This window comes from Camelus bactrianus, chromosome 18, assembly GCF_048773025.1.
Source record: "Camelus bactrianus isolate YW-2024 breed Bactrian camel chromosome 18, ASM4877302v1, whole genome shotgun sequence".
Classification (NCBI taxonomy): domain Eukaryota; kingdom Metazoa; phylum Chordata; class Mammalia; order Artiodactyla; family Camelidae; genus Camelus; species Camelus bactrianus.
This window is the reverse complement of record NC_133556.1, coordinates 20,270,716-20,291,566: the sequence shown is the minus strand read 5'-3', so window position 1 is coordinate 20,291,566 and position 20,851 is coordinate 20,270,716.

Genomic DNA, 20,851 nt, shown 5'->3' with positions numbered 1-20,851 from the left:
CCCTCTAGGCCCTGTTTTCTTAGCCACTCTGCCACACTGGCTCTGTGTGCTAAGTCACTTGGACTGTGACTTGACGGAGGAAGAGGAGCTCTCCAGGGGACAGTGTCAGGGGTGGAGCACGTACAGTCACTGGGGCATGATCAAGCTTGGTACAAACCTAGAACAGCATATGAGTCCAGAGAGCTGGAGCATAGGGTATCTGGGAAATGGGTTTGAAGAAAGAAGCAGAGGGCAGATCCTGGCCAAGTAGTTTAGAACGTCCGGAGGCCAGTGTTCCCCTAAATAGTGGAGACACAGCTCAAGGGCTAAGCAAAATGATTATAAGTGATACACAGGCAAGCACTTTTATTTAAATGGTTGTGGATTTCTTATCTATTCATATTAATGTGAATTAGAAGAATATACGATTATTCCATCAAACCTGTGATATCATAAATGTCGCTTAGTATGGGAGAAAAGTTTTTAGAAACAGTTGATGGAGAGAAAGATGTTATGTCGTTAATAGCATAGTTGGAAGATTATTCATGCTGTGCTGTTTGCAATACGAAAAGACTGGGAACCACCTAAATGTCCATCAACTAGTTGAGAATGGGGCAGAAGAATACAAAGCAGCCTTTAAACATGAAGAAGCTTTTTATAATCTGATTGAGAACAAGTTATAAGGTGCACTGTTAAGTCATCAAAGACACTGACAGAACATTATGTCTGATATGCTTCCGTTTGTATTTAAAAAGGGTGTGTGTGCGTGTGTGTGTGTACGTGTATTTGCTTATATATGAGTAGACTTTCTCTGGAAGGACTACAAGCAACTGATAGTGGCTGTCTTAATCTGCTCAGGCTGCTGTAACGAAATACCATAGACCTGGTAGCTTACAAACAGAAATTTATTTCTTTGTTTGGAGGTTGTGAAGTCCAACATCAAAGTACCGGCATGGCCGCATTCTGGAAAAATCCTTCTTTGTGGCGCACGGCTGATGCCTTTTCCCTGTGTCCTCACGGGGTGGAAGTGGGGCAGGGAACTCTCTGGGGCCTCTTTTATAAGGGCACTAATCCTATTCCTGAGAGCTCCACCCATGACCTAGTCACCTCCTGAAGGTTACACCTCCAAACACCATCACATGGGGGTTAGGATTCCAACGGGTCAGTTTTTCCAGGGACACAAGCGTACAAACCATGACGATGGTGGTTGTCTGGGAAATGGACCTGGTCGACAGGGTGGATGGGAGAGGTCTTGTTATATACCTTTTCCTAACTTTTGCATTTTGAATCACACAAATGCATTCAGAGTTCAATTATTTAGTATCAGTGAGTGCAGTTCATCTATATGGTGCAGATTCTCAGGGTGGTAGATGAGAGGTGTGTGTCTGAGATCCACGCATAGGCAACACGGAGGCAGAGAAGCTGAGGAGAGTTTCCCATGGGTCTATTAGGTTGACCAGCTGTCTGCAGTCCTTGGCATCTCTTTCTTTTCACCCTTTTACAGCTCTGTGTTCTCATTTTATTTTCATAAGAATCCTATGGGATGGGGCCCCTCTGCAAAAGTGAGACTGTTAATCAGAACATGTGTCTGTGTCTCAGGCCTGAACAACCCCGTTGTGTCTGCATGGTCTCAAGCTGGCCGACTGCCCTGGTTATGAGCACTTCAGTGCCAAGCCGGGGTCCAGCCTGGGCTCTGCCTCTCCCTGGATGAGCCTAATCAAGTCATTTCCTTCCATCCCTTGAACCTCGATTTCTTCTTCTGTAAAACTGAGATGACAGCACGACCTCTGTCCCAGGATTATTGTGAGAATAAAATGAGCCCAGAGATGTACAGCATTTTGCACAGCTCACAGAAGAGATTAAGGACCCAACAAACCTCAGCTCTTGGGGGTCACAGCAAGTCAAAAACATTTCCTCTGCATCAAGAAACATTCAGACACTACCGCCGGGGCTATGGATATGTGAGACAGCCTTTATGCTTGAGGGCTTTATAGTTTTATTAGAGATCCCTGACATCCTCCTGAACACAAAACATGAAACATCCAGATTAAAAAATAGGCAACGCTGTGTCTCATTGGTGGAATCTGAAGTTATTGCGGGAGCTACGTGGACAACTAGTCGACCACAGAGGGCTCACATTTCCCTCACAAATTTTCACTGATTTCTGATCTGCCAAGGAGGACGTCTTCAGCTGGTGCTGATACGTCTTTACAGCCTTCTAGAACTCGCCAGTCTCCCTCTATAACAGAGGGAGAGGCAACGTAGTTACTTTTTATTTACCTTTTATTTACAGCAACTCTAGCTCGGTGTCACCTGTGGATGGAGAAGGTTGTGAATGACAGAAAATAAGAGTGATAAGCGAATCCAGTAGACGCAGGAAGAATGGGACACAGAAATTCAGCGCGTGGCCAGAGTGGTCGGAGTTGGTCACGAGATGTTTCCTGGAGGGCGCTGAGCTTGATCTAGGGGTTAAATAGATGCAGGAGAAAGACAGTTCCAGGCAGGGAGGCCAGAGGCCTGGCGTGGTTTCCAGACCTCCCTGGAACAGGCTTCCCAGACTTGACTCCAGGGCTGGGGTCCCAGTACCACTTCCTGGGAGAAGCCTTTCTTGACCTCAGTGTAGTTCTGCTCCCTTGTCACACACTCCCTTTTGTCCCCTTTTTTTGACTCAGAACATTTATCACAGTTTGTAATTACATATCTATTTGTGAGATCATTGGATTAATGTTGGAGTCAGCCCACTCCCCATCCCCGTTACACCGTAAGTTTTTCCAGGATAGAAACTGTGCCTGTATTTGTTGCTGGTGCATCCCTGGTGTCCAGTAGAGTGTCTGGCATGAGGTAGGGCCTCAGTTATTGACCAATTGTTTCATCCATTAATTCATTCATCACTTGTTGTGTTTTCCACCACCGCTGTCCAAAGGCAAGGAAAAGAGAACGGGGCTCCTGGAGTCTGAGATGGGTCTGAAACTCCCGAATGCAAGAGTGAAATGTTTTGAGGGCTTTCCTTTATCTTGGAAGTATATTCTGCACCATAATATATCTGCTTGCTTTAATCTATACTCATGTTTTCAGTTACTCATTGATGAAATAATTTAGCTTTTTTTTTTTTCCCTAAAACATCTTCTGGTAAATTGACTTTCCAGGAAGACAACCGTCTTCATTCTGTGGCTTCCACCACCCCCACTGCATGCCCCGTTTTGAGAAGCACGTCCTTGGAGGCTTTTAAATTTTTTAGCAGATTTCACAGCTGCAATGCCAACACACCCAGGGACAAGGCTGAAGTCGCCTCTTGACTCTCTGGGTTTCTTCTCCCATCCCTCTTTGTTTTCCCAATTTTACCCACACTTTCTCCAGCTCTTACCTGAGTCTTTCATCTTGCTCCTTTGACACACACAGCCTAAAACATGTGCAATCTTAGGGCTGAATTCAGTAACCCAGAGTCCTTCAAACTCGAACGCACATCAGAACCACCTTGAGGGCTTGGTGGAAGCAGACCACTGGGACCCACCTCCGAAGTTTCTGATGCAGGAGGTCCCTGTGGGGCTGAGATTTTGCATTTCTACCACGTTCCCAGGGGATGGCCCTGGTTCAGGGACTACCTTTGAGAACCACTGTTGTCATCTCAACCCTGGTTACACAGCCAACTGGATGTGTAGGTCTCCAGACCAGCTGAATCAGACTCTCTAGAGGAGAGGCTGATCACTCTTGTGTTTAAAGTTCCTCTGGGAATTTGAATGCTCTGAAGCCCAGAGACGTCGGGATGTGCCCCAGGTCACACAGCAAGGTGAGGCAGAGGCAAGACTAGAGTCCAGGACTCCTGGCTCTCAGAACAGTATCTTCCCAAAGCATCACTGCGTACCTGAAACCACTAGGCTCTCTTGCATACATTAGCCTAGGTAACGCTCCCTTTACAGAGGAGGAAACTGAGACTCAGAGAGGGGAAGGTGGCAAAGGTGAAACCAGCACCCAGGGCTGCTGCCTTCAAGTGTTGCCCATGCTGGGGACAGTGTCAGAATGGCCTGGGCTTTGAAAGCAAAAACACCTGGACCTGCCTTCTGGTTCTATTACTTGGTGGAACTAGGGGACCAGGTGAACTTGGATAAGTATCAACCCCTCTGTAAGCTTCAGCCTCTCATCTGTAAAATGGGTCTAATGGTATCTCACCTGGTGGAAACGAAATGTTCTCCTCCTGAGGGGCCCTGTGTGCTTCCCCGTCACCTCCCACTCTTGCTTCCTCACAACCACAGTGGTGTGTCCTCCTCAGGCCCTCAGAGCCCATTCCAGCCCCCTCCCCACCCCTCAGACCCTGAGACTCTAGGAGAAATTCCACTGAGCCCCTTTGCACATCAGAAGTTACCGGACAGGAGTTGTTTTAAGGTACCAATTACGCAGCATCTCATTTATTCCCTACAGCCACCCTCCAGGCTAGGCACTCCCACCCCCATTTTCAGAGAAACACACTGATTTAGGTAACAAGGGGCTGAATCAGAAGCAGAACCCAGGATCGCCTGCCAGCAGAGACCATATTCTTAGAGGCAAATTGACTATCGCGTGCAGACAAATCTGCTCACTTTCGAAGTAAAAGCAAAACTTACTCCTTTAAAAAAAAAAGCAGTATTCATTTTCTGAACCAAACCAGACTGCAGAAGGCATCCACAGCGCTGTTAGCTAGCCGAGCTTGCTGCCCTCTCTCCAAATCCCCTCCCCACTCCCAGCAGGGCCAGTTCCCACACACAGACACCCAGACACGGGCTCTGGTTGGATGGGTTGGATTTGGTGGCTGCGAGTTTCTTGAAATCTCCTGGCTGCGCAGGTCACCTGTGTTCACGCTGTCCTCTCTCTCCTGGAAAGCAGCACCTCTGTGTCAACCTCTTTGGTTGGCTCTGAAATGCCTTCCCAGCCCCCGCCCCCTACCCCTGCGCTTCCTGGAAGCCAGGCTTTGATGCCCACAACCTAAAACATGTGCCATCTTAGGGCTGAATTCTGTAACCCAGAGTCCTTCAAAGGGTGGGGCTTCTCTGGACTGTCCAGGTAGGACCTTTGGTGATATTCCCTGTCACCCTTGGACCAGAGAAAGGAGAAGATCATTACTTTGGAGCCAGTAATTCTTTGCCCATCATTCCTTCCCTCCCTCCCTTCCTTTCTTTCCACTCCTTCCCTCTTTGGTTTCTTTCTTCCTTTCTGAGCTGAAATCAGTGACAAACTGCTCACCTTGGCTACAACCCCCTGAACTTGGACTCACTCAGAAATTCTCCTTCTGGGACCCCACAGGGGAGGTGGGGAGAGTCCATCTTCAGTCTCTCACCAACTTGCCCCTCACTGCCCTTCTTGCCAAAACCTTCTATGTCTTTATGTCAACACAGCTCCCAAGCCTGGCCCTTCTGTGCTTCTACTGAGGGTTTTGGAGTCAATGAGTCCTGAGTTCACATCCCAGAATGGTTCTTGACTTGTGGTATGACCTTGGCAATACACTTAACCTCTCTGAGACTCAGTTTCTTTAACTGCTGAGTTCAAACGGGATAATAAAGTGCCTGGCACTTACTCAAGCTCTGCTTCCATGCAGCCACGCTCATGAAAACCTCTTCCTATCAGGCTGACGGTTGGAGTCACTCGAGTATGACTGATGATAATTTAAAATACTTACATAATGATTTCTACTTTAAAATATATCTTTTACTTCTATTATCTCACCGAATGTTCACTGTATTATTGTTCCCCCCAAATGTGCTTTTCGGAAGAGGAAATAGTCTCATAGAAGCTGCATAATTTGCCAGAATCAAAGAGCTGGGGAGTGGAGGGCTCAGCTTTTGTCCATCTGAGGTCTGAGAGCTTCAGAGCCCCTGGCCCAAGCCTGGTGAGATGCTAACACACTGTCCTGCTGTGGAGAATTTGCATTTTCACGAGAGCTCAGAGAAGCAGACCCTCTAATGGCACTGCAGACCTCCTCGGCTGGCCAGTGGAGAGGCCTGTGTGGAGGCGGGAAGGATTCTGTGGTGGTTCTGCCGTCATGTGGAAGGTGGTCCCCGCAGAAAGCTAACAGGTAAAAAAGTCATTGCTTTCAGAGCTGGAAGGAACCCCAGAGAAGATCTATTCTCTGCTGCCATTTTCCACATGATGAAGAGGCAGCCTGGAGGGGAATTTGAACCCGTGCCTCAGGACTCCCTCCACAGCTCTTTCTGCATGACCGAGGGGAGAAGATGACACTTGGCTACTGTACCCTTGAGCCCTGGTGACAGGAGCCAGGAGGTTCTCCCAGCTCTCAGGGGAGCCCCATCCTCCCTCCTCACCCCATCATCAAAGGAGCTGGGAGGGAGGCAGAAGGATTCCCTCCTACCCCCGACTTGGCCCACTGTCTGGGGCAGGATGTGCTGTGGGGGACTCGGGTCCCCGTCATCACTCTAGGAGGCTCTGGGGAGTGAGGAATGATCCCCCACCCTCCCCCCACACTCACTCCGTGCTCCCCACTTCAGGGGAGAAGAGGGGGAGGGAGTTGGCAGTGACTGAGAGCTCCATCCAGCGCCAAGCATCGATCTGGCTCTCAGCGTCGTCATGGCAACAGCTCTTCTACTCTGGAGAGATCAGCTCACCACCATGAGGAGACCTTCTTCAGCCCCTCCCCTTCCTTCCCAGGCCAGCCCTCCCTCTCCTCAGCCCCCTAGCTCCCCGCCCCCACACTGTCCTAGTCACCTTTCCATCTGCTCCTGACGGTCGCCCTGTGCTGCCACTGTCCCTCTCCCCTCCATCACGCTCCCCCACCCTTCCCCTTCTCTTCTCCTCCCCATCTGTCCTTTCCCTGCACTTGGCCCAGCCCCCACTGGCTGCTGCTGGCACTCTGCCCACCAGCCATCACCCTGCAGCCCTTGGGGACACCTCTCTCCTGGGCGCACACAGAGGTGCAGGGAATGGGAGAGGAAGGAATCTCCGAGCCGAGCCACGCAGCTCGAGGCAGCCTCTTCCTTCCAGCAAGCTGCTCTCCACCCCTCCCCTCTGGGCTCCCAGCGTGCAGCCTCCTCCAGGGGAGCGGTCAAGGTCACTAGACCACTGTGTCAGCCTGAGAGAGCCTAGAAAGGAGCTCAGACTTACGGTCAGGCAGATCTAGGTTCTGGTCTCTGCTCTGCCACTTACTAGCTTGGCAACTTCTGGCAAGTGGCAGCTTCTCCGAGACTCAGCTCCCTCAGCTCAAGAAGAAAAGTAAAATAGGGCAATAGGACCCACCTCAGCCAGCTGTTGTGAGGATAAATCGAGGTGCCAGTAGCCGCTCACACTTACCAGGCACCGTGCTAGGCACCTGACGTGCGCAGCTCTATCCTATGAAGTGGCCACATTCGCTGTCCCCGCTCAGAGGTGAGGGGCCAGTGCTTAGAGGGGTGATGTGACTCACCCGAGGTCACTGTCACGGCGGAGTCCTACAGGCAGTCTTTGACCCCAGTGAGACCACAACCAGGGTTCTTGGGTTCAAACTCTTGACAAATTTCTTGTCCCCAATATTGGGAAAGTGGCAAGCAGATTGCCTGGCTCACAGTAGGTGGTAGATAGATATCTCACCCTACCCTGACAGTTAATTAATTAAATCATTTATTATGTGCCTAACATATCCCAGGTGTTAGAAACACAGTGATAAATTGCACACGATCCTTGTCCTTGAAAAGTTTAAGAGGCTGTAGCAGGAGACAGACACGCAGATAAGGGCAGTGTGGAGCTGCTCAGTCTGAATGCAGATACCCCCTGCCCCAGCTGGGGGCTCTCAGGCTCGTCCCTGCATCTTTCTGGAGTCATATCTCCTCATCCATGCAATGGGGCTTTCAATGGAATCTACCTAGAGTCGTTGTGAGAAGGGAAAACGTACACACGACGCAGCACAGTACCCAGGATACATTAAATACTCCGTGAAAAGGTTAAGTCAGTGTCAGCTCAGTTACACTGGAGCCTGGGGAGAACGTGGCCCGTCCTCTTCAGGGCAATCAGAGAAGGCTTCATGGAAGTGGACAGACTCTTGCAGAGTCTTGGAGGAAGGGCTCGTTGCCAGGCAGTCTGGGAGGTGCAGGTCATCTAAGGCAAAGTATTCTGCTGGAGCCAAGACCTGAGACAGTCTGGTGTGTGTGAGGACGGGCGCACAGTGTGAATAGCAATAGTGGCGTTTATGGAGTATTTGCTGTGTGCCTGGCACCACTTCAGGTCTGTGGCTCTCCCTCCTGGCTGCCCACTGGGAAACCCTGCAGAGGCTTGTGTTTGATCTGTTTTAATATGATTGCTGAGCCCTTTCCCTGAAGAGTCTCATTTAATTGGTTTGGGGTGGCCCAGCCATCAGCTTGTTTTAAAAGCTCCTCAGGTAATCCAGGATGGTGAAGCCCTGGTCTAGGTGTTTTGATGTATTAAGTCATTTAATCTCCACAACAAACTCCATGAAGTCGGTACCGAGCCTCAGAGAGATTAAATAACTCATCAGAGACCACACAGCTCAAAGTTGAATCAAGGCAGGCCTGATTCTAGAACTCTCTTTCAAGCACTAGGGTGTGGAGGGCGAGCGAGGAAGGTGTTAGGGTAAGTGCAGAGTGAGATGGAGAGGGTGGAGGGTGGATGGGTGAGGAGTCGGTACCACGTGGCAGCTACTCTGATTGTCAGCTTTGTGTCCCCGTCTCCTTGGGCACCAGGTAAGGGTGTCATCTTCCCACACACGTGCTTCGAGGGCTCAGGGCCAAGGCCACCCCGTCCCTAGCCCCAGCCTTCACTGAGTGAGTTGGGCAGTCCAACTTTAAGCTCTTATCAGAATGCAGATTTTGATTCAGTAGGTCTGGAATGGGGTCTGAGGTTCTGCAGTTCCAACAAACTCCCGGGGGAAGCTAGCAATGCTGATCTACAGACCGCACTCTGAGCAGCAAGTGAATAAAAAGGCCAGGATGGCTGCCTGTTCTGCCTGGGAGAGCCCATGTCTTCTTGAACTTGGAGAGAGCTCCCTTCTTTCTGTGCTAGGAGTGACTTTTGCAGCTCTGCATCCCATAGAAGCCTCCCCGGGCTGCAGAAACGACCTGCTGTGTTTGTGCTTCTCATAATGATATTCCAGGATTACTGCTCACTGGTGGTTCTCAAACCTTGGCATGTGGTTCATCTGAAAGGCTTGTGAAAATGCAGACCACTGGGCCTCATCCCAGAGTCTCTGATTCAGTAGGTCTGGGGTGGGGCCTGAGACTCTGCATTACAGTTAAGGTCCCAGGTGATGCTAAGGCTGCTGGCCCAAGGACCACCATCTGAGAACAGTGGTATTGCAGTCATATCTCTAAGGCAGCGTTTTCTTAACCACGCCCATTGTGCTTAGATGCACTGAGTTACTTATAATCCCAATGGAAGCAGCATTTGGTATGGAACAGGATCCCTGGCTTCAAATCCTGGTTGTGCCGCTAGCCCTGTCACTGACGACATCCAGTGGGGACTGAGTTGGCTGCACATAATCGAAAATCCAAGTAACAATGGCTTATAAAGAACAGGGGTCTGTTTTTGTCTCATGTGACACAGGATGCAGAGGTGGGTAATCCAGGGCTACTGTGGGTTCTGGATGTCAGCAACATTCCAGACTGGTAACTTTCTGCCTTACTGTCTTTAATTTGTGGCTTCTACCATCAGGATTGCCTCTTCGGCACAAAACAGCCACCTCAGCTTTGGTCTTTATGCTTGTGTTCCAGAACTAAAAAGGGGGGAAGGCAAAGGGTATGCCTGCTAAGTCAGACCCTCATTTAAGACGATTTTCTAGAAGCCAAACTTAACAATGTCCACTTACATCTCATTGGCCAGAACATAGTCACATGACCATCTCTCTGCAATGGATACTGGTCAATGTAGTATTGATTGACTCATTGATTGACATGTTTGTAAGCTGGGCTCATCACCAAAAATAACATCTGGGTTCCACTTACAAGGATGAAGACGAGAAAAGCTACTGCTTAGGTAACTAGCAGTCCCATTGACAGTGACCATGGGCAAGTGACTTTCACTCTTAGGTTCCATCTCGGCAAATATAAAATGAAGTTGATATTTCATTTACCAACTTAATGATTCTTAATGATCAAAGTGTCCCATGCAACTCCAAGTTTATCAGATTTTTATGATTCTGAACCTACACTTACTTACCAGTGATGTTCAGAGAAAAGTAAAGAGGGCTGGTATTACCCTCATGCAGCGCTCCAAGTGCCCTCAGCCCGATGAAATGTCAGAACACATCCTGTGCCTGACCATCCATTCACCCACGACAACACATCTATTAAAAATATTTTTGAGTACCTGCCATCTGCTAAGTACCAAGGATACAGCAGTGAATAAGACAGGGGTGGTTCCTGCTCTCCCTGCCCTCTGAGAGCTTACAGTTCAGCTAAGAAGACAGACACAAGCAAATAGGGCTGAAAATGTTCGACCAAGTACTCTAATGAAAGTGGATGCACCACACGAGTGCCATGAAGAAGATGTGGGGGGCGTGACTTAGATGGGGAGACAGAGGAAATTTCCCCAATAATTTTATTTTGAAGCTGAGACCTGAAAGAGAAGGAACCAGCCCTGCAAAAATTCAGAGGAAGTGCCTCCCAGACACAGAGAACAGCAAGTTCAGACACAGGCCCTGAGGCAGGAAAGAGCTGGGCTCATTCTAGGAAGTGAAAGATGGCCAGGGTGTCCCGGCGTCATCCGTGGGGAGGAGGCTGACGTGGAATGAGGATGGAGTGGTCAGCAGATATCGCAGCATGTAGGTCCACATAGCTCCTGGGAGGGAATCTGGATTTTATTCTAAGGGCGGTGGAAAGTCATTGGTGTATTTTAGGCAGACGTGAGTCAAGGCTGATATGATCAGATCGGCATCTTTACAGCATTCCTTTGGCTGCCGTATGAATAACAGATTTTGGGTGGGGGTGGTGCAGAGAGGAGGTGAAACTCTTACTTCTGTCTGAATAGGAGCTGAACAGGGCTTGGATGGGGATGGTGATGAAAAGTGGTCTCACTGAGAGTTACCTGCTATATTCATCCATCCATCCATTTATCCATCCCACCACCCATCCATCCATCCATTCCCCTATGTACTCAACAAATATTTTAAAAGTGTCTTCAAGTGGCAGATTCTACATGAGGTGTGTTGGGTGACTAAGTTGGTTCATTCCCTCTAGGTGTTCACAAGTTAGGGGAGTAGAGAGAGACACATAAAAAATCATCACAGTTGGGCACAGGCCATAATAGCAGTGATTTCCGAGAGGTGTAGGAAGAGACTCTTATGAGTGGTGATCTGTTTGCCTAGTGCCAATGGGAGGTGCGAAATCACAGTACGATTCATTGCTCTGGCTGCTGAGGGTGAGGACTTTCCTGGGCCACAGTGAAATAATCACATGTGAGGGCAACAGCAAGACAAGGGGAAGTTTTTTGGAGGGTAGGAAAAGATCCCAGAAGAGGCTAGAAAGTAGAATGGATGGAGCTGTCCCATGGATCTATCCTGTGGGGTCTTTCTGCCTGAGTTTGCAGCCTCTTTGTTGACAGCCCAATGGCAATTTATTGGCTGGACTCCCCGTGGCTGTCAGTGAGAGCAGGACTGTCTGTCTCTGCTCCAGGCACAAAATAAACACTTCAAATGAGGATGCCAAGGCTCTGGGATCAGAGAAGCCGTGGGGCCGAAAGCAGACAGGCTCAGGCAGGCAGGGCAACATCACGGTCAAAGGATGCAGGCTCTCCAACCAAACTGCCTGGATTCAAATCCTGCTTCTGCCGTCTGCTAACTGTGTGACTTGGCAAGTTATTTAATTATGTCTGTGACTTGGTTTCCCATCTTACAGGAGAATACAATTGTACCTTCCTCACTAGGATAAAAGATTTAATATTGCTGTGGTGCCGAAAGCAGGGCCTGCAACTTGATAAACACTGTGTGTTAATAGGATCTTCCCCGTCTTAGTTCTTTTGTTCAGTTCAGGGTTAGACCATGTGCTCTCTGGCTCCCAGGGGGCTGAGAGCTGGGAATCGTGTGCCAGGAGGCACCCATGGAAAGTGCTGATATCTGGCAGTGTGTTGTGCCTGTGGGAAATCTGTATCTTTCTTCCATTAAACCGAGGCTCTTTGAAATTAGACAAAGGATGTTGTCCCAATGACCTTACTTCCTGTTCCTAATAGCTTGTCACTCACGCTCCTGCCTGCCCCACGTGCCAGTAGGCAGGAAGTACACTGTGGCGGAACAAGCCTGGGTTTTGGAGTCACACTTGTTTCAGACTTCTCGGCTCTGTGCAAGTAACTTACCCTGTCTGAGCCTCAGTTCGTCAATAGTGTTGAGCTTGAGAAATCCTGGAATAAAGTAGCTGAAGCCCCAAGTTCGGTGACTGGCCCATAGTTAGTAGAGCAGAGAAACTGAGGGGATAGGAACAATGAGGGTCAGAAAGGCAAATAACATAATGGTTGACAGTGTAGATTCTGGAATCTGACCTCTTTGGGTTCGAATCTGCCAATTTTCTCTTCTTCTCTGCTCCGTTTGAGTCTGGAAAACCATATGCCCGAAGTCATGGCTCCCCAGCAGGGGCCCTGCTGACATGACATCCTTTGAGTGTTGCTCCTGGACCTTCAGAGCATCAACCTTCTCCCCTACGGATGAAAGGTTGTCATGCTCCCTCAGATGCAGTAACTGGGTCCAGAAGGAGTTGGGAACTTGGGCCAAGAGGGTGCATTCTGCTGCAAAGATTACCAGAGAAAGACACCCCTTCCTGGGAGAATGCGAGGTGAATGACTGCTTGTATACTGGGGCCCCTTTGTCTAATTTTTCTTGAATACAGGGTACATGTTGCAAAGATAACAATGTCACAAATGGGGGTCACTGCGAACCAAGAAGAGGGATGACTGTTGGCCCATTCAAGGTTTATAACTAGTAATTTTAACCAATTTCCTTGCTGTTCTGTGTCCAAGTAACCCTGGGTTCCAATCTCTGCTCTGCCTCTTTCTAGCTGTGTGATCTTGGACAAGTTTCTTAACCTTGTCTATATTTCCCTTGTGTATAATTGAGCTTAATTAATAATAATAATAATAGTAATAGTAATAATAGTAATAATAATAATAATAATAATCCTCACAGGGTTGTGGTGAGGAACTAATGTGTCTGCCTTTGTCAAAATGCCTAGCCCGATGCCTCGAACTCAGTAGAAACTCAATAAATGCTGTGTCCTTTCAAACTGCCACAGGTCCACTCTCCAGACTTATCTATTGACAATCACAGACGATGAACATCTTTGTTTAATTTGGTCCCAGGTTCTCTTTGCCCCAGACACATAAGCACAGCATATTAATATGACCCTTGTCAGTTTTTAAGTCTTTATTTGGCTTGGCTAGGGATGGGGCTGGGATTTTAGGGGAACCAATTCACCAGTGGTTATGAGAGTCTTATTCAGACAGACCTGCATGGTAAAAACATTTCCAAATTCAATTACCAGCTGAACAGTGGAGGTGTTCTGGGCAGCTGTGCTTAGATAAGTCTTAGTTTGAACACATCCCCTGCCTTCCACTGTCTGTTCTCTTCTCAACTGCCTCCCCCATCACTGACTCTTCTTCCCAGGAATCAGTTATATAAAATGGGCTTTGGTAGTCAGGCAAACATCACCAAGAATAATAAAAAAAAAAGTTTCCTTTAAACTATGTCGTGACATCAATTAAAACACATAACAATGTCAGGTATCATAAGATGTGCTTTTTAGAGTAATTTTCCCCTTTCTAAGAAACAAGGTAAGGAAACCAGTATTTAGTAAGCACCTGCCATATGCCAGCCTGCAATCTCGTTGCCCCCTCTTAGCAGCCCTGTGAGATGGGTATTATCATCAGCATCCCCACTTTACAGAATAAGAAACTAAGGCTCAGAAAAGTTTTCTGACTTTCCCAAAGTCCTATATATAACTCATGACTGACCTTGGAAGGCTCAGATAAGCTGCCTTATCTGGTTTGCCTTGTAGTGAGTTCTCCATCACTGAGGGTAATCAAATATAGGGCAGATGATCACAGTGATGATGTTGGAGAGAAGATCTGATCAACAGATGACTGGCAGAGTCATCCACATACTTGTAAAATACAAGCATGAATCCTTCTCTATTTTACAAAGGGAGAACTGTCCTCAGACAGTTTGTGACTAATGCAAGGTCATAATGCTAGTAAATGGATGAGCTGGGACTTGAACTCAGGCCTGTCCAGCTCCAGAATCTCTCTTTCACTGAGCTCAGAGTCTACTGGGAGGAGGAGAGGAGTTAATGCAGACAATAAATAAGTAAGCAAAATTGTTACAAACATAACTATAAGAGCTGTGAAGAAATAAAGTGGGTTAGATAGAGAGGAAGTGGGTGGAGAGTGGTCTCTTTCATGAGTGACGATTAGGAAAGAACTGCCAGAAGGGAGGGAAAAACCGGACCCTCAAAGCATTCCCGGTTTGAGGATTAAATCTGGTAACGTGTGCGATGCACACGGCGTAGTATTTGGTACCCAGGAAGCTCCAACAATGGGTAACGATTATAAAGAAAAGTAAAATGCTTCCTCAGAGATCACTGTGGAATCCAAGGGGCTTTGTGTGCTTTGTCATCCCTCCAAAATCCAGATCCTTTCTCTCATGGAACAGGAAGGAGGGAAGAGAAGACCTGGGGCAGTGAGGGGCTTGGCAAACAGGGGCCTTGGCGGCTCAAGGCTGCAGCACCTGCGGGCGGCTGGCTCATTCAGGGCTGGCAACAGCCCCGCAGAGTGGAGAACGCCAAGAGTCATCTCCACCCGCCGTGCAGTCGCTGTGTGACCTTGGGCGAGTCACGTCTCCTGTCTGGGCATCTGCTTGCTCATCTGTACAATGAAGGTTTGGGGCTTCAAATGAAGCTCCCTTCCGGCTCTAAATGTCTTTGGAATTCTGAACACCGCCTCCCTCCTCCTTCGGACGTGTTCCCACAGTGCCCTCTACTGGCCATTTCGTGGAGAACAGGGACCGCACAGCCTCAGGAAGGCAGGGGCTCTAACGACCCCTCTCCTGTCGGGGACTTCCAATCCTTGGGGGCACATAGCGATCAGCACAGCAGAATAGGAGTCTGGAAAGATGATTTCTCAAAATCACAAAATTTGGAAAAGAGAAACTTGGTTTTTTCCTTTTCTTTTTGGGGGGTAGGGGGAGGTAGGAAGAGACACTTTATTGCAACAACAGCAATATTAGCTAACATTTCTTTAGTGCTGGCCATTTACCAGGCTTGGGCTAGATACTATGCATGAAGTGGTGAGTGCATCGGGCCCAGGCCGGCTTTGAGGTCTACAGGATGAGCCCTTGCTCATCCTTCTGCTGGAAAGATTATAACGGGCCAAGAGACTAGAATGTGCAAAAGCCCTGAGGGAGGCAAAGGCCTTGGTGTGCTCAAGGAATGAAAGGAAATGGAGTCATTAGTCATTAGATACTGGAGGGTAAAGAAGCTCAGACTGTTAAAAACTGCGTGTCTGGTGTAAGTTCAATTACCTTGGAAAATGGCTTGGCAACAGCTACAATAGCTGAATACACACCAGAAACGGGTACCTGTGCTCACCAAGAGGCACGAACAGGATAGCAGCACAATGCACAGCAGCTGAAATCCAGAAACAAACCATCAATAGAAGTGATGAATAATTTAGGTTGTAGTCTTCCAATAGAATAATGTCGGTAAGTAAGATGGTCCACCTATAACTAAACACAACAGCATGGATCAAGTTCACGAAGATAACACAGACTGTAAGAAGCCAGGCTTGAAAGACAGGCCTCATATGACTCCTCTTATATACAGTTTGAAAACAGGCAGAGCTACTCAGTGATGCTGGAAGCTGGGATAGGGACTGCCTTTGGGAAATGCAGTAACTGCAGGGGCAAGAAAGGGGCTTCTATTTCTTGAACAGGGTGCTGCTCACACTGGTGCTCATTGTGTTAAAATGCATCAAGCAGGATGTGTGAGATATGTGTGTTATATGTGCCTTATACGCCAGTGAAATATAGTTAAAACGTTCTATGGTTACAAGTGACAGAACCTTTTCATCACAGTTGTGTTACTGTCACACACACATTGCAGCACAGCCACGATTATTTTGAGGACAAGGCCCCATGCGCTACTTTTCCCCTGGGGGTAGGGGGACGCTGGACAAGGTAAACCGGTTCCCTTGAGTCCCTGAAGAATGAAGAAAGACCAGCACAAGAGCTGGCTCATTGGGTTCTCAGAAAGAGCCTGAAGGAATCAAAGGAGGCAACGTTTTCTTCTAGGTGAATTCCAAGTTCTGAACTACCTCCCCGCCTGGCATTTGAGGGCCAGAGAGGTGCTCTCCCAGGTTCTGAACTAACCGGCGGTTTCTGAAGCCATGCTGACCACTTGGAATCTGTCTTGAGACAGCCTCAGGCTGGATTAAAGAGGGCTGTGCTGGGCCAGAAGATGTGACAGCCACAGCCTGTCAATGACAGAGTCATAGATCATTAAGTACAGCAGAGGAGGTATCATTATCTTAATAGACAGGCGGCCCGAGGGAAGTGAAGTGGCATCCTTGAACTCACATCAGCAGAAGTCAGTCTGAAATATGAATTACTTGATTCCTGGTCCAGCGCACTCTGGGTGTCAGTTTCCTTGTGGACGCAACAGGGGGCAGGATTAGAGCATCTGTAAATCTCCTCTCCTCTCCCAGTTCCAATGAGTCTTCCGAATTCCTGCTGAGCATGAAGGGATTGCAAGGATGTCTCAGGAAAAGTGGTTTTTGTATCATTTAACTTTGCCACAGTTAACTAGCGGCTGCCAAGACACACATGCAAACACTCATGCACTTGCATGCACACACACAAATACACAGGCACACACATGTGCAGGCATGCCTGCACACAGACACACAAATATGTATACGCACATCTTGCCACGATTCTGAGGCAGGGTTTTTAGTTGTCATTGCAGAGCATCCAGGGCCGTGCAGGGAGGCAGTGTGGCATGGAAGAAAGAGCACATACTTTAAGTTCCAACCTTGAAATCTAGCTCTTCCTCACTGTGCAACCTTGAGCAAGTTACCAATGTTTCTGAGTCTCAGCTTCCTCCTCTGCAAAATGTGAAATTTGAAGTGCTGACCCACCTGTAGCACTAAATAAACGACAGGCATGTGCTATCTGTGTGATGAGGAGTCCCTTAAACCTTCCTATGTCTCAATTTCTTCCTCTGTTAAGTGGGAATAAAAACACTCATCTCAAAGGATTATTGTGAGAGTTAAGTTAGATCATAAATGTAAAATGTGCAGCACACTGGTTTGTATATTTTGTGTCCATAAAGTATTATTCCATGTCTGAGGGAGAGGGTGTTTGTCCCTTTCTACATGCTCTAAGGAGTCTTATTTCTAGCAAAAACAAAGATTCTGAAAAAGGATCTCCTTTTGGTCCTGTCTAAGAGGTAAGAGGGCAAACAGAGAGTGAGAAGCAGCTTAATACATTACAATTGGGAAATCAGTGGTAGTGATGATGATGGTGATGCTAATGCCCCTATCATCTGTGTGGTTGCAAAGCGACTTCACGTCCTTTATCTTCTTTATTTCTCTAGCAATCCTACTACTCCCATTTTTACATTTAGGGAGTGGGAGCACTGGTGTAGGTCGTCTAGGACCCAGAGCCCAAGTGTTCTCAATGAATTTTGAACCAGGTTTAGGCACTGAAATAAGATATATGCAGCCAGACCCCTCTCACTCCCCAGTTCACCATACAAAGTATTCTATGAAACAGAGCTCACACCTCTCTAAGACCGGGACTCCCAGAATCTGGTACTTTGGCTGGACTCCACAATAAATGCTTTCTCTGCTAGTGTCTGTTTGAAAGTTCACCTCTGTGGCTTTCTAAGATTTGGCTGCTGATGGGCTGTGAAGGGGGCAGAACTTGCCACCCTGAAATATGCCTCTTGGGCATAAGGATTATTTTGAGCTGGCTATTTTTAAGAAATAGCAGACACAGAAGACCCTCTGAGAACTGAGCAGACATTAACTTTTGTAAGAATTGTTTACATTTATAAGGGGTAGTCAAGAGAAGGATGACACCAAATCTCTAGAAATGTATCAATGGAGAAGGCAAAGACTTAAATCTGCATAATAGCAACTTAGATCTGCATCACAACCTTACACTTGTTTACTGTACTTTTCCAGGTTACCTCCCATAACTCCAAATCTCCTTTTGCCTTCAGCTGAAGATGGTATTTAAGGTGGCATCTTGGGCCATTTGGAGGAGTTACTCAGTTTTCCAGGGCCTTTCCCATATATATTGGAGGCAGACATGTTACTAAAGTTCTGTTTTTTTTCTTCTGTTAATCTATCTTTTATTATGGGGTAGGGACTGGGTGGGAGATGGGAGTCTCTGCTTCTACCTAGGAGGGTAGACAGAAAATTATTTTAAATTATCCGTAGAGCTGCTACATAAATTCAGTTCTGGACTTAGTTTCCCAAGATCTTACAGGCTTGGTTTTTGTGTTTCTGTGTGTGTGTGTGTGTGTTTTCCCCCTGCTGTTAAGTTGTAATCACTCTTGAGCTCTCTCAATTTGCTCTCCTCCAAATAACCACTCTATCAGTTTCATTACAGTGCTCTTAGATGAGAAAAGAAGGAAAAAAACACTCAAATTTCCAATCAACCTCCCCCGAAGTCAGAGACATTGGGAACTCAAGGGAAAGAAAATAGATAAAGTTTTCTGTAAGAGCAGCATAGGATCAGCCAAGAGTGGGATGGGAGTGGCATGTGGGTTAGAGCCCAGAATTCCTGTTTCACATTCTGAGTTGATTCTTTCACCACAATTATCTAAGTAAGAAAGTCTTTTTGGCATGGGGGGGGTAATTAAGGTTTTATTTTTATTTATTTATTTTTTAGAGGAGGTACTGGGGATTGAAACCATGACCTCATGCATGCTAAGCACATGTTCTACCACTGAGCTATACCCTCCTCCCAGAAAGTCTTTATTTTTTATAGTAAGCTGCTTCTCCCCACCTCACCACCCCTCAGAAGATGACAGCACCATTAGGAGGTAAAGGAATAAAGAAGAAAGAAAAAAAAAAGTTTCTGCTGTATAGCACAGGGAACTATGTTCAATATCTTGTAAAAGCCTTTAATGGAAAAAAAAAGTGAAAACAAATATATGTATGGATATGGGTGACTGGGACTTTATGCTGTACACCAGAAATTGACACATTGTAACCGACAGTACTTCAATATAAATAAATAAATAAATAAATAAATAAATAAATAAATAAATAAATAAATAAATAAATAAATGGATGCAGCCCATGTCTTCATTCATTCAGCCAGTAATGTGTGAATATGGCAAAGCCCCTGTCCTCAGGGAACCCACAGTCTGGGGTGGGGGATGTGGGGCAAGGGTAAATCAGATCATTTCAGATGCAGATGAGGCATGTGCAAATGAGGTTCTGTAGAGAAGGGGTCTCAAAGCGGAGTGTGATCAGCTCTAGACTAGGGAGGAGGGCCAGGAAGGTTTCCCAGGAGAAATGACCCGAAAGCTGGTTAGGGGCACATCCCCGGAGAAGGAAGGGGCCCTCCAGGCAGCCAGACCAGCACGCGCAGAGGCAGCACAGGTGGAATGGGACAGGTCAGGGAGCCGTGGGACATTCAGAGCAGCCAGAACACGGGGTATGAAGAGATACCCCGTCTGCTCTCCAGCGTGTAAGATCTAAGGCTGAAGAGACAGGCAGGGCTCAGACAGTGAAGGACTCTGTCATCCTGTAGAAGGTAAGGAGCTGCGGACAGGGTTTAAAGAGAGAAGTGAGTTTGCCTTAAATGCTGGCTGGCTACAGAGTAGAGAACGGACTGGGAGGGGTGAGCCTGGAGAAAGAGCAGTTAGGAAGCTATCCTAGTGGCCCAGGGAAGTAGCGCAGAGAAGATTGGGGTCAATGACGTTGAAGAAAAGCGGATGGATTCAGTAGTTTTAGAAGGGAGACCCTACTGTGATGAGAAAGGAAAGGAGAGGGTGGTTTCTAGCCCTTTACAGAAGAAAGAAGTTGGAGAAGAAGCAGGGGGTGGGGAGAGATTATGAAATGAGTTGGGTTGGGTAGAATTTATCCTTTGAGGTCCTCATTCCAAATTCCCTTCAGGTGACCAGTTTTCACGGGACCGCCTTTCTCACGCCCCCTCGTGCCCAGCTGGTTACAGCACCCCTCTAGGCCCCCTTGTAGGATGAAGAAGGGACATGCTACTTCTCTTTTTGGGACCTCAACTTCCATCTGGAGAATGAAGGGACTAAACTCCCTGGGATGGAATCCTCCCCTCTTCTCCCAGGCTGAGTTGAGCTCTCCTTTCTCCCCATCTTGCAGTCCTGTCTGTGTCAGCCTCACACTGCTTGGCTTTGCATGCCCTGCTCTCCCAAGTCAACTCTAAGGTTCTAGAGGGCAGGGCTGCCCTGTTCATCTCTGCATCCTCCACCCACTGCTACTAGGGGCCCCCCACACCTCAGCCCCCGAAACAAAGAGACCAGTTTTCCTTGAACGTAGATCAGGTTCCTTCTCACTGTCTCTGTCATCCTTCTATTCCAGAACTTCCAGGTGCTGAGTCTAGAATCCACTTTCACTGTGACTCCTGGGTTGGACTTCTTGTCTCAGAGCCCAGCTGAGCAGGACTGGGGATGGAGGAGAGGAAAACTGACAGGAGAGTAGACATGGTCGGAGTCCTGGCTCTTGGGGAGTTGTATCCAGGTCCTGTGTCTCGTAGGTATGTATGCATGTGTTCACGTATCTATGAGTGTGTGTGTGTGTATGTGTGTAGCACAGGACATGAGTGTTCCTGGGTTTTTTTTTTTTTCTGTATTAAGGGGTATGTGTCTGCATCTACATGACCACACGTAAATCAGTGTGCATGTTAGCATCTGTGTGTCCATGAATATCAATGCCTGTG